Source organism: Lepisma saccharinum, chromosome 6, assembly GCF_977018435.1.
Source record: "Lepisma saccharinum chromosome 6, izLepSacc3.1, whole genome shotgun sequence".
Taxonomy (NCBI): domain Eukaryota; kingdom Metazoa; phylum Arthropoda; class Insecta; order Zygentoma; family Lepismatidae; genus Lepisma; species Lepisma saccharinum.
This window is the reverse complement of record NC_139234.1, coordinates 25969923-25981928: the sequence shown is the minus strand read 5'-3', so window position 1 is coordinate 25981928 and position 12006 is coordinate 25969923. Positions and strand designations below refer to the sequence as shown.

Here is a 12006-nt window from a genome sequence, read left to right as displayed (position 1 = left end):
ATTCCGACATGACTTTGCTTTCGTGTATATACTATAGGCAAATGATTTCTAAAACAAAAATGCATACTTCTATCGCTTGGCGTGGAAGGAAATCCAAACCCATCACTACACTTTCCAGAAAGTTAGTGCCATCAACAGTCGTTCAAAGAAAATTATTCCCTTGCCGCATTCCCTGTACCGAAACACGCCTGTTGAAACTCAGTTATCCAGGTCGGGACAACAAAAGTCTAAAGTTGGAAAGGAAAATGGGTAAAGCCAAGGTATTTGAGTTTCCACGAAAATGCTATGTACTAAGTCTGAGACACATCCACCACTTTCATGGGCCATGACCATTTTGACTGCTGGAGGTCAATAAAGAGAGGGATGTCCGCAAACACCAAAGAAAGTGGAAGGATTACCAACAGGTGCATCGTTGGCTTTCGGCACCTCATTGGGGTTATTGTTACACGAGACCGCATCTGTACGAACAAAGCCTGGTACAGTCAACGGCAAAGATAATGGTAGGCAAATTGTCCATCGCTACTTTCACTACTTTTTTTATTCTACACCCTGTGTTGTGTTAAGGAATGAAACTATGTTGGTTCGAAGCAGGCATTGTTCTCTGCTTATTGACGTCTTTTTTTCAATTCACTGTTATCACAATATCTAATACAGACCGAATGACTCAAAAACAATGATATCGGCTAGTATTGGTGCAAAAATATCAACCGATTGGGTTGATATCAGCCCTAATTGGGTCCTTGTAGAAAATTGGGGTGTGTGTGTGGATAAATCACTGTGTTTGGTAATCTAAATCCTATTGAATAATTTTTGACTGTACAACTACAGCTGACCAACTATGAGTACCTAAAATTCAGTATTTACCAATTTTGCTCTGTTGCATATCACTTTTCAATCTCCATTAATTGCATTAGTGCAGTCGGTGCTTAATTTTCTTGAGCCTAGAAACGGATTTCGCCATTTCTTCATCACCACATGCCACGCAGTCACGTGCGTGTGCATGATAGTAAAGTTCAGAGCAGTTGGCACTCGGAACATGTGCTAACCTCACGCGACTTCGACGTGAACACTGATCTAATTTCTGGGTTTTTTTGTTGTTTTTTTGAGGATCGTTTCTAATGTTTTGGGACACACTTTCAATACCTCAATTGCCTCATTTAACGAACGGCACGAAACGCATTTGTTCATTTATATTACTCAGTACTGGAAGAGATTTTGATTCATTGATTTGGCGTTTTAAGTCCACTTTATGCACAGTAAGGCTAATTGGGACTGGACCTACAGTTTATAGTGGAATCCGAACCACTATGTGCCTCCACCGGGTATTTAATCCGGGTGTATTGGAAGAGAGTCAAGACACTGGCGTAGGTATGTAAGAGCTAGCAGGCCTGAAGTCCCAAAACCTGCAAAATTGCCACTTAAAAATTTACTAAAACTTCCATCCCCAGATATGTATTCGTCTCCAGAATATACGTACTTAACAAAGCCAGAATATTGCCCAGCGCACGTGGGGGGGTAGTCATTCGAACGTGCTACGAAGCTAGGTGTCCTCAGTTCGAACAATGGTTAAAGCATGTACCACCATCCATTTTTTCAGTTCATCATTCATTCTCACCGTTGCAATTAGCCCAAGAGGTAGAAAAGCGACGCACTCTAAAAAATATGCAAGCGAGTTGTTGGTGTCCTGTTGCACCATTTGCCGTCACACCGCACCACGTATAAAGGCCTTTAACACTCGATTAGGTGTTGTGCTACATCAATTACGGTGCTACACCACTTTTGGTGGCAACTCTGTTACATATTTTTTTAAGAGTGCGTAAAATAAGCGAAATAGAGAGATAGAGAAAGCAACCAGAATATTAACAAGTGATTTGTGAAATTTTACTGACTGCGAATATATTAGTTAATTTATAAAGTGCTGCTTTTTATTGTACATACTCTTTGGAACATGGCTTGACCCTAGTGGTAAATACAGGTACATGAGAAAAGAAGGTGGACATTTGTAAGAGACTCTGACAGGTATAAAAATTGCTTTCTTTCCAAGGCATTGTCAGGGCTATCGAGATAACATATTCCTCAAGTCTGCAGTCCTTACAACGGCGCTGCTATGCAAAGAAAAGTCCGTGGAAAACTGGTACTTGACTAAGCCCGAAAAGATATGAAATTGTACATTTGCCAGTGTGGAATCAAGGAAGGATCGGGTTGCAGGATTTCTCCCATTAGACGCGGACATCCCTCGCAACAGATGTAAATTTTCATCCCCCCAAAGGTAATTTTACCTCCAACCCCACATCTGTAACACAGATCATGCCATTACATTATAAAATGTTAACTTGTTCATGAAGCTAACGGATGGTTTAGTGTTATCAAGCGTCATCAGTAGAGATGGTAGATTTCACATCTTAAAAATAAAATAAAAATGAGCGTTTTAAGAATGAAAAATAGCATTTTGTATCACTATGAAAGCTAGCATTTAGGAATGGAATTTTTCTGAATGAAGAATTGGATGCTGAAAGTCAGTCTGTCATTGTTTTTGTTCTTTCTAAGATTTTTCCAGTTTCAACTCTTGAAAGTAACTAAAATTAAAGTGAAATTGTTAACATTAGAAAATATATATAAACTTCTACGGACCACATACAATTTCATTTTGTCATTTGAACACACTGGTTAAAATATTAGCAAATAATTCCAAATTCCTTTTGATAAAATGTGTAATAAATTTAAAATGTATCATAGAAATGTAATTTAGCTCACATACATTCCTAATTTTGTAGTCAATTTCGCATTTTATCGCGAACTTAACACCCGTTTACATGCTTATTTCTATTTTAAACATCAAAAACAATTATATTTGCAGCATTTGTCACATTTCGTATTAATCTCTATTGCGAGAAGTTGCAGTAATCGCATACCGCACCGCAAACATGAAATTATCAGTATATACCCATCTTATTATCAAGGAATATCTAAGTATTGTATTTGAAATTGTTGGCTAATATGTTTACACATTTCATATAAAAACATGTTAATTTAAAGATTGGTTCTACAAAAACAGCTAAACATATTGTAAAATCACAAAATAACTTATGCTGCAAAATGCGGTAACAAGCAGTGTGAAATGATATTTGAGGAAAGCCGCTGGTAGAATATTACCGGTGGTCAACCTAATATGTCTGCTGAAAATTCTGGGGTTGATTCCTGGCAGGGACACTCCTTTACGACTTTCTCCTACTAATCAATTTCATTTCATTTCATCATCTCGTGTTGCGATCAGACTAAAGATCCATAAAATCGACGTAAAATAAGACAAATACAAATAAATGAAATTCTTACTGTGTTTTAGAACAGTTACTGAAATGTATGTCTGCATATTTCTTACATAACTGTGCGAAAAAAGAACAACGGAAACTAAAATAGGATTTGTTTATCTGAAAGCGTTTCGAGTAACAAAGTTAATGAAAATAAACTTTCAAATACTCTTTGTCATTCTTATTTAAAAACGTTCATAATTATATAAATTAATAAACAAAAAGGTGAATGGAACTGATATTGCCACAATAAGAACTATACTTTGCATGATATTTAACACTTGATAAATACTTTGATGTAGTGAGCTCGTAAGTTGAATTTATACAGGTGGATCTGAGTGGGATATTTAATGAACATGTATGGATGACGCCACTCCGCCGAATTTTACTTACTTTACTAACAATATTCTAAATTAACGTTTTATGCAATTAATTGTCCACATATGCTTTCACTTGAGTCAAGTCATTCTTGTAAAAACTTTAATTTGAAAAAGGGCACACTAGTATTGTTTCTCGTGCCTTGTGTACATTTCGCTTATTCGTTCGCGGTTTTTGAACCTCATAAAACTACAATTATAGTGTATTGTTTTTTCAAATTAGTGTTTCCTGAGGATGATTCAGCACAAGGCATATGTCACGTGGCAAATTAATTATATACATATAGCAAGCAAATTGTCCATTGTATTTTCATCCTTACGTGTTCTTAATCAATGGAATTGTACTAAAGCTGATTCAGGTTTTAAACTACTTCCTTGTCATTTTGTTTCAATTTTGAACCTCAAATTGCATAAAACAAGGAGAATTTGATTTGATTTTAGTTAAGTTGAATTCGCTTTTGTACCACTTTTGGCTAATTGCGAAGATGGGGATGAATGATGATATGATGAAATTGATGAATGGACACTTACAAACACCCATGCCCAGGCCGGGATTCGAACCCGGGACCCCTGGCGTCGTAGCGCGAAGTGCTAACCACTCCGCCAAAAACAAGGAGAATGAACATAACGATCGCCAGTTTGGCTGGTAATATTTACTGCGCACATTCCACTGTAGGTCCCCACTTGAAATGACATCACAAGCTGAAGCTCAATTGGGTGCAGCAAGCAACATCAGAAACACTCCTACAGGGAGTAAACACGAAAGGTGAATGAAATGATGGACAATTTGACTAGTAGCTACTTTTCTAATGTCTGTACCATTGCTGGGTAATCCTTAACATGAATGGCAACATAAAAAAGAACAAATACGAGTACAATTATTGTGAATATAAATGTCTTAAAGTGTAATAGGCGAATTGTCCACCACTTTCATTCAGTCTGTTTTCCACAAGGTGATCATCATGAAATATAAACGCCAATAAGGACATCTGCTTTGAATCAACAGAATTTGATTCCTTAAAACAACACAGGATGTACACTCCTGTTCAGAAAAAGTGGCACATACTTCAACTGTCCAACCTTACAAAATGTGCCACTTTATATGAACAGGAGTGTATAATGGAAAAGCAATGGACAATTTGCCTCATATTACTCATGCCCTTGGCTGAACGTTAACCCAACAAACCATTTCACTAATTTTAATCGCTAGTTGATTTAACAATAAGTATGGAATTTCTGTCTAACAAACTATGACGAAGTTGTGTTAAAATTTCGTGGTAACAATTTTTCCAACCTCATACTTTGTAAAATGAAATAAATGAAACAAAGATGGTCAAGGTGATCTAACAGATTCATTGAACAATCATTAAAAAGTAACAAGCAAATGACATGTCACTATCAACACTTTTATAAAATTTGCCAAGTCAGGAAAACATGATGGTTTAAGGATCACCGAGGTTTACTTGTGCTACGAAGCTATGAATCTCTCTCTCTCTCTCTCTTTGGCTGTTATATCCTCCATTACGACACAATTCAACATTCAAACAATATGAATATGAATCGAATTAAAATGACTTATTTCCGTGTGGGTGGATCTATGAAGAAGTCCTGGCGTATGAAATAAACGTGAGCAGCCCTATATATTTTATTAGTGTGAATAACATGCCTGGAGGGAGGGGTAAGAAATTATCTTTTCTATACATATTTAATTTTTTAAAGAAATATGATCTACCCAATAGATGTCAAATAGGGCATTAGTAACCATCAAAAGGATACATTAATTTTTTTAAAATACCTAATGTTGTTTCGGCAGATTTGATGTGCGCGTACTTTCTCGCAATGAGGTTATAGCACTGAAAATTATTAACGAATAATAAAAATATGTGATAGCACATGTTTTGAGAGGGGAGGATAATGCCCGGCAATAAAATTCAAAAAGAGAAGAGTGAATTGCCTGGTCTATTCCACTTGAGCTCGAACACTTGGTATGTTTTCTTTCTTTTTCTCAATGTCAATTATTTTACATTATTTTTCTTTCCCTCTAGGGTTAATCACGGCAATCGACTATTGGCATTTTTACATTCAAATGAGTTGAGAATGAATATGTCTCTCATACTTGGAGGTTTGCGGGTTCGAGTCCCGGATTGGGGCATGTGTATTCCTTTCCGAGTGTCAACTCATCACGAAGATAACCGTCATTCATTGAGGCAAGCGACGTAAATTAAAAATACAAGAATGAGTAACCTCAATTGGGGGGGATTTAATATGACCCTTGTGCCGTGTGTCTATCAACGTAACGATTGTACTGCGTGGAGTGTGTAAACAGTGCAAAATCCTTCATTTATTTGACAAGTGGAAGAATGAATTGGACCAAGGAGGGAAACTGAAAACAACATGCCGTAAGTGCACCGGAGTTGGACGTGCCGTGTGCCGCGTGGTAGACAGCGAGGTCCCCGGCATGCGCCGACTTAAGCGTGCGACAAATTAAGGGACAACATGCAAAGACTACAAATAGATAATTAACAGAATTAATGCATATTACTCACAGGCTTTGGCGTCCTTCACCCCGTCCGCACCACTAGGAGGAGCCACAGACTGGTCCTTCACAGTGGAACCACCGTGCAAGCTTATTTTGGGGGGTCCTACACCTTCCGGTCAAACCATAACGAAATAACAGCTGAGCAGCATTACTTAAGTAATCTCGACCACACAGTGTTTGTACGCGATAAGTACTTTATAGTCCTTGTTTTCAACAGTCAGAAACAACTTTTGTTTCGTATCCTACCTTCACACCCTTCGCACAGTCACTCTCTGGCAACAAAAACACGAAATTAATTCCACACCCTCCATACGAACACACACACACAAGCACAGCACGGCCTTTGGTCAAAGACACTGTTGTTGTTTTTTTTGTCTTCCCTTTTTTTCTCTTATGAGGATCTTGCTTTGATTGGTCGGTTCTTGGAAGCGTTTTGAAGTATCGTTTCCTGTACGAGCTCACAACCTTCCATCCTAGTCCAAATATTGAGATTGTAATGCGCTCACTAAACTATAAGACACGAAAAAGAAGACACTTGTGTGTACTGCACAAGCACACTCGTGCGGGGAAGTTGAGAATTACAGTTTCAGATGCACCATTCCGTTGTCTTGCAGCGTTTGTAGATTGTGAGGGCTGACAAGGTACAGTTTTCACTCTGTTACTACTCCTTACGCGTATCGTACCAAGGCACAGAGCTAGCAGGTGCTAAGGTGCTCTGTGGAAAAGCACGTGAAAGACACAACAGGGTGGAGGAGGCAGACAATCCACAGCAACGTCTTCCTACTACACCGTGCCGCTACTGTCACCAGATTTACCCACAACATGTGATTGTGTGTGCGCGCTTGTGACAGACCGATTCATGCTCCCTGTGGAGGGGAGGGGAAAGCGTAAAGGACTCCTAAAAACAGAGCAGGTCTACTCCTCCTCCTCTCTCTCTCTCTTCCTGCAAACCCTCCCCTCAAGTCATTTTCTTTCTATAATACAACATGCGTGGACAACACCCATTCAACTCCCCTTCCCCCTCTCTGCCCCCCGGTGGCAGGGTCTTGTGTATAGACCTTCAAGGCTGCGATGAGATACCAAACCATACATCCCGTGCACCCTCCCTCTCCCCTCCGAACCGCCCGTATCAAACTGTTTTCTTGAAATCGATCGTTACGCTCGTTGCAGGGCGCCGGGGCCGACCTGGGTTAGCACCAAAGGGGGCAGGGCTTGTGCGGCCCTTGTCTTTGAATACTGGGTGCGCGCGGGACAACAGCCAACCGTGAGATCAGGCGAAGTCACTCTCGCTAGACGGTCGGAACAGTCGCAATGCATCTTGATCTGAATAACACGTTTCTGACTAGAGAATAGGATGCAATAAAAGGTGCCCTTCCTCATATTCTTTCTGCAAGTAAGTTTACGATACTGTGCCTATAAATTCTGAACACTGCAATACTGTGATGTGCAAGATTAGCATATTTTTGTAAACTACGGGACACATTTTATACCACGGGTTCAAATCCCGGTGTAGACACATTGCACGTGATTCGCATCTCACTTTAAACTATAGGTCCACTCCCAATTAAGTCTATCTGAGCGCAAAATTGACTCAACGAACATGCAAAGTTATTCAGTGGTGGATCCAGAAATGACATTTAGTATAGCGCATCACACACAATGAAGACTTAGTATGGTACTCTTGGTTACATTGGAGTAGAGTAGGCACAGTTTGAAATGTGGACATGCAAGATCATATAGATCAGTCAGGGATTTCCCTTTTAGTATTACCTATTAACTCTAAGCAACCTCGGTTACATAGGAATCATTATTAGGAGAATGTAGATAGCATGTACCGAATCAGGACACCACTCAGCTTAACATTATTCTGTAGCACGGACTTAACTTATGGATTCTTGACTTATTAATTCAGAAGGCTTGGATTTAAATTGCAAATTATTAATACTATTAGGTGAATAAAACACTGGAATTTCTTATATTTTTAGTTATTAATTACTGTATAAATAGTGCAAAATTACTTGTCAATTTTTTTTAGCAATTGGTGGATATATGGACCATAAAATATTAATACCTTTTTGCTGCCATCTATGAATGAAAATACAAGTTTAGTATCTTTCGAACCTAAATTTGTCAATTGAGTGGATTAGTCACGAGAAATGGTAACTAATACTTACATGTTTTATAGATAATAGTATGACTTAGTCTGTTCTTATGGCGAGGGTGTACAGCATTGGTTCTCAACCTTCGTAAGACGGCCACTCGGGTTTTACTTTCTTTCTTCTAAAGTCGATGTCCCGATCTCAAACAATTGTAGGCCTACTCGTAAATATCATTTCTAATTTTCTTAACTTTAAACATAAAATAATTCAGACACGTACCCTTGAAATTAAATATTAATAAATAAATGATGGCATAATGCTGGATCAAATGGTCAGAGGGAATAGGCGCCGACTCCATGGGGCTTGGGGGGGCTCGAGCCCCCCCAATGTTAACGATGTGAGGGCAGAGCGCCCCCAATGTTAACGATGTGCTGAGGGCAGAGCCCCCCCAAATAATTTGCTTAAGAGGATCTAATGTATTACTTTGCTTCTCTTGTAAAGTTTACTCTGAATTGTGCCACATGAACTTAACTTTAAATACACATTTGAAATGTTCTAGACCATCAACGCTGGGGGGCTGAGACCGCTAAACCACTTTGGGGGGGGGGGGGTATGACCAGAGACAGCAAAACACACTACTTGTTACTTTATACTAACGTAAGTATATAATTATGAGTACTGTTAACATTTTTACTAAAAAGTGTTTCAAAATAAGATGTGCATGAACTAGGAAAGTAGATGGGACGTTCGAGCTACAAATGGCTCTCACATGACATTCAGAACGAGATCGTTGATATATTAGGGATATCTGTTTTGCGCTCCATGGTAGCGGATATTAAAAGTCGGGAATGTGAACAATTGACATTCTGCATTCGAACTGTGAATGAAAATTTTGATATTTTTGAGGAATTCATGGACTTGTACAAGATTCCGTACACTGAGGCCAAAACTTTAAAAAAGGGAGGGAGTGAGTCATTCATTAATTTATTTCAGTGATCAGAGCCTCCCCAATAATTTTGACAAGTCGGCGCCCCAGAGGGTGCACGGGATCTTACCCGTTGTCACGTTGGACAGGTCTGGCGAGTAGGATGGTTCTCTGTTAGAAGTACGATTAGTATTCTTGTTCATCGTAATTGCAATGGTAATCCACCAGTGGCAACTGCAAACCTGTGCAGCCTGGTTGCATATATTCAGGGCAAAACGAAACGAAAAACTCTCGTGTAGCCAAATTGCTAGCGCTCTTGCCTGCTTAGGCATGAGCGGTACCGCGTTCAATTCCAAGTGAGAACCCCCAAATTTTTCGGTGCTAACCCAGCATCGTGAGGACAATTAGGGAGCTAGTTGAAAAGCTCGTGAGCCGGAAAGCAATGGACATACTATAGATTTCAAGGCACGAAACGAAACCAAAACGTCCTTGGAACAGCGAGGCCCCAGAAAAAGAAAAAAATAATTGGTGTTGAGACATAGAAGGGGAGGGGTATTTCCTGGGAGGACAGTCACATTCAGTATATTCATAAATATGGCCAAAAAATCCATATCTAAGCTGAAATGGCATGTATTTATCTAATTAGTTTTTTTTTGTTGGCTCGAGGGAATGGGTGCTCGCTCACTTCCTTCTGGGGAAGTCACTGAATTACAAACGGATTTACTTTCGATCTAGCCATCTAAGTTCCTGGGTTTGCGTCCCGGCCTTGGTGAATTTCTCTTCATCAATTTCATCAAATCAACACTCATCATCGTCACGATTAGCAAAAAGTGGCAGAGAAGAGATGCTATATAACATAAATAAAAACGCAAACAAATCGGGACTGGAATGAGATGGGTGTTCATAATTACCTTTCGAGTACAAAATATGACTTAAAAGAAAACGAAATGCTATTCTTTGCCTGTTTCATCTACACGTTGTTCATCTTCCTCGTCATCCTGCTGTTAAACTCGAGAAATAGAAAATCAACGTAAAATATAAGAATGAATGAACAACATATTATTGCCGGGATACGATCATAGGTTTCTTAACGTCCGATTGTGATATAATAGCCACTCCGCCACACAGGTCGGCTGGTGTGTGTGTGTCTTTTATAGAAATGAATAGTTGAATCTGGCATCAAACGCCAGCGCTTCAATTTGGTGGAAGACTTGCTAACACTGTGGGCCAAAAGCAGACCAACAGTCAAATGCGCTCTCCGAAAATACACGTTGGAGTTCTATTATACGTATATATATACACGGAACAGTGACATTAACGATAGTCTGTCTACCTTCAAATACACCACACAGAGACCCGGTACAAAGGGATTGTCCTTTACGTGGGATTTTTTTTCTTTTTCTACCTTCCCGCGATGCATTATAGTAGAGTGTCAGCGTAGGTCGAATGCAAGAGCTCTCTTTTACAAGGTGCACCCTTCATCCACCTTTTTTTCACCCCCTCCCCGACCCTTTCCCATTGCTCCGTGCGGACGGCAGTGTTACCAACCAAGTATCAGTAATTTCCCCACACATGATGAAATGACGACGGTGCCAATGAGTTCTGACTGCTTTTCGTCAGCATCATGGACGACCGGAAAGAGGGGGGGGGGGGTGGCAAGGGGAGGCCAGTAAATGTCCATCTAATTTCATTTCAGTCATACTAATTTATGTTAATTATTATAAGGATGTCGAAGGAACATAATAATTTCAGGCTGAAGTAGTGTTTTTTGATGGGGCATCAATATTATTGAGGAATTTCCCCCCCTGGAAAAATACCTTGCTTGCCCCTCCCTTGAAAAATCCTGCGGACGTCTATGCTTACCACAGCGCGCTACGATGCCAGGGGGTGCCGGGTTCGAATCCGGGCATGGAGATTCTTTGTGAGTGTCCCTTCATCAATATCATCACTCATCCACACCGTGGCAATTAGCCAAAAGTCGATGAAAAACGACGATAAATAACGAAAATCAAATTAAAGTTGTTGTTTTTTCGATTTTGGGACTTGGGAAGAAGTGAAGACTAAAATTGGTAAACGCTGTAAGTGCCACAATAATTCAAACACCATTTTCCACGTTAAACTGTGAAATGTGCCATGCTTTATAATGTGGTAAACGTGAAATGTGGCTGGTAGCCCTGTTAAGTAGTTCAAAGGGTGTGTAAAGAGGTCACTAGTGTGAACGTTCTTACGGGCTGATGTGCTGAACGATGCGATTTCCCAACACTTTCGCTTTTGGCACTTACAACGTTTACCACTTTTAGTCCTCAATTATACTCGAGAAGTCTAAGGGTTCATATCCCACCGTCGGCTATCTATTCCCTCGGGTAAACCGAACGATACTGTGATCGCACATTTAACGAACTGTATCGCGAGGGCTCCTCCGATGATGTAGTGACTAATGCTGTGAACTTGTAATCAAGTGATTCAGTGTTCGATAACCACTGGAGGTACTTGTATAGTGGTTCAGATCAGATCCCAGTTGAAGCTGTAGGTCCAGTCCCGATTACTTTATCTGAGCACAACTTCGTCTTTTTACAACGCGGAAAAATTTATGTAATGTTGCAAAACCACAGGAGAAGAGAATATTGTATTTCAGAAAAATCACCGGCTAAGTGTAATACCCTTCTGATATCATTTTAAAATGAGTACACCTGTAAAGATATCCCAAAATATGTCAATTGACACAAGCATGCACTTTGTTTACTTCATTTACATTGAA

At 39.7% G+C, this 12006-nt stretch overlaps 1 protein-coding gene across 3 annotated transcripts in view; it reads right to left on the bottom strand.

The window, feature by feature from the left end:
- Sox102F (transcription factor Sox102F) overlaps positions 1–12006 on the bottom strand; it is a 599620-nt gene that overhangs the window by 201965 nt on the left and 385649 nt on the right. Inside the window, exon 1 of one of the 3 annotated variants that reach the window (XM_083123659.1) lies at positions 6232–7040. The exons of the other annotated variants lie outside the window; for them this stretch is intronic. The gene's annotated coding sequence lies outside the window, so the exon portion shown is untranslated. Of the gene's footprint in view, positions 1–6231; positions 7041–12006 lie in introns of those variants that run through there. 3 annotated transcript variants of the gene reach the window in all.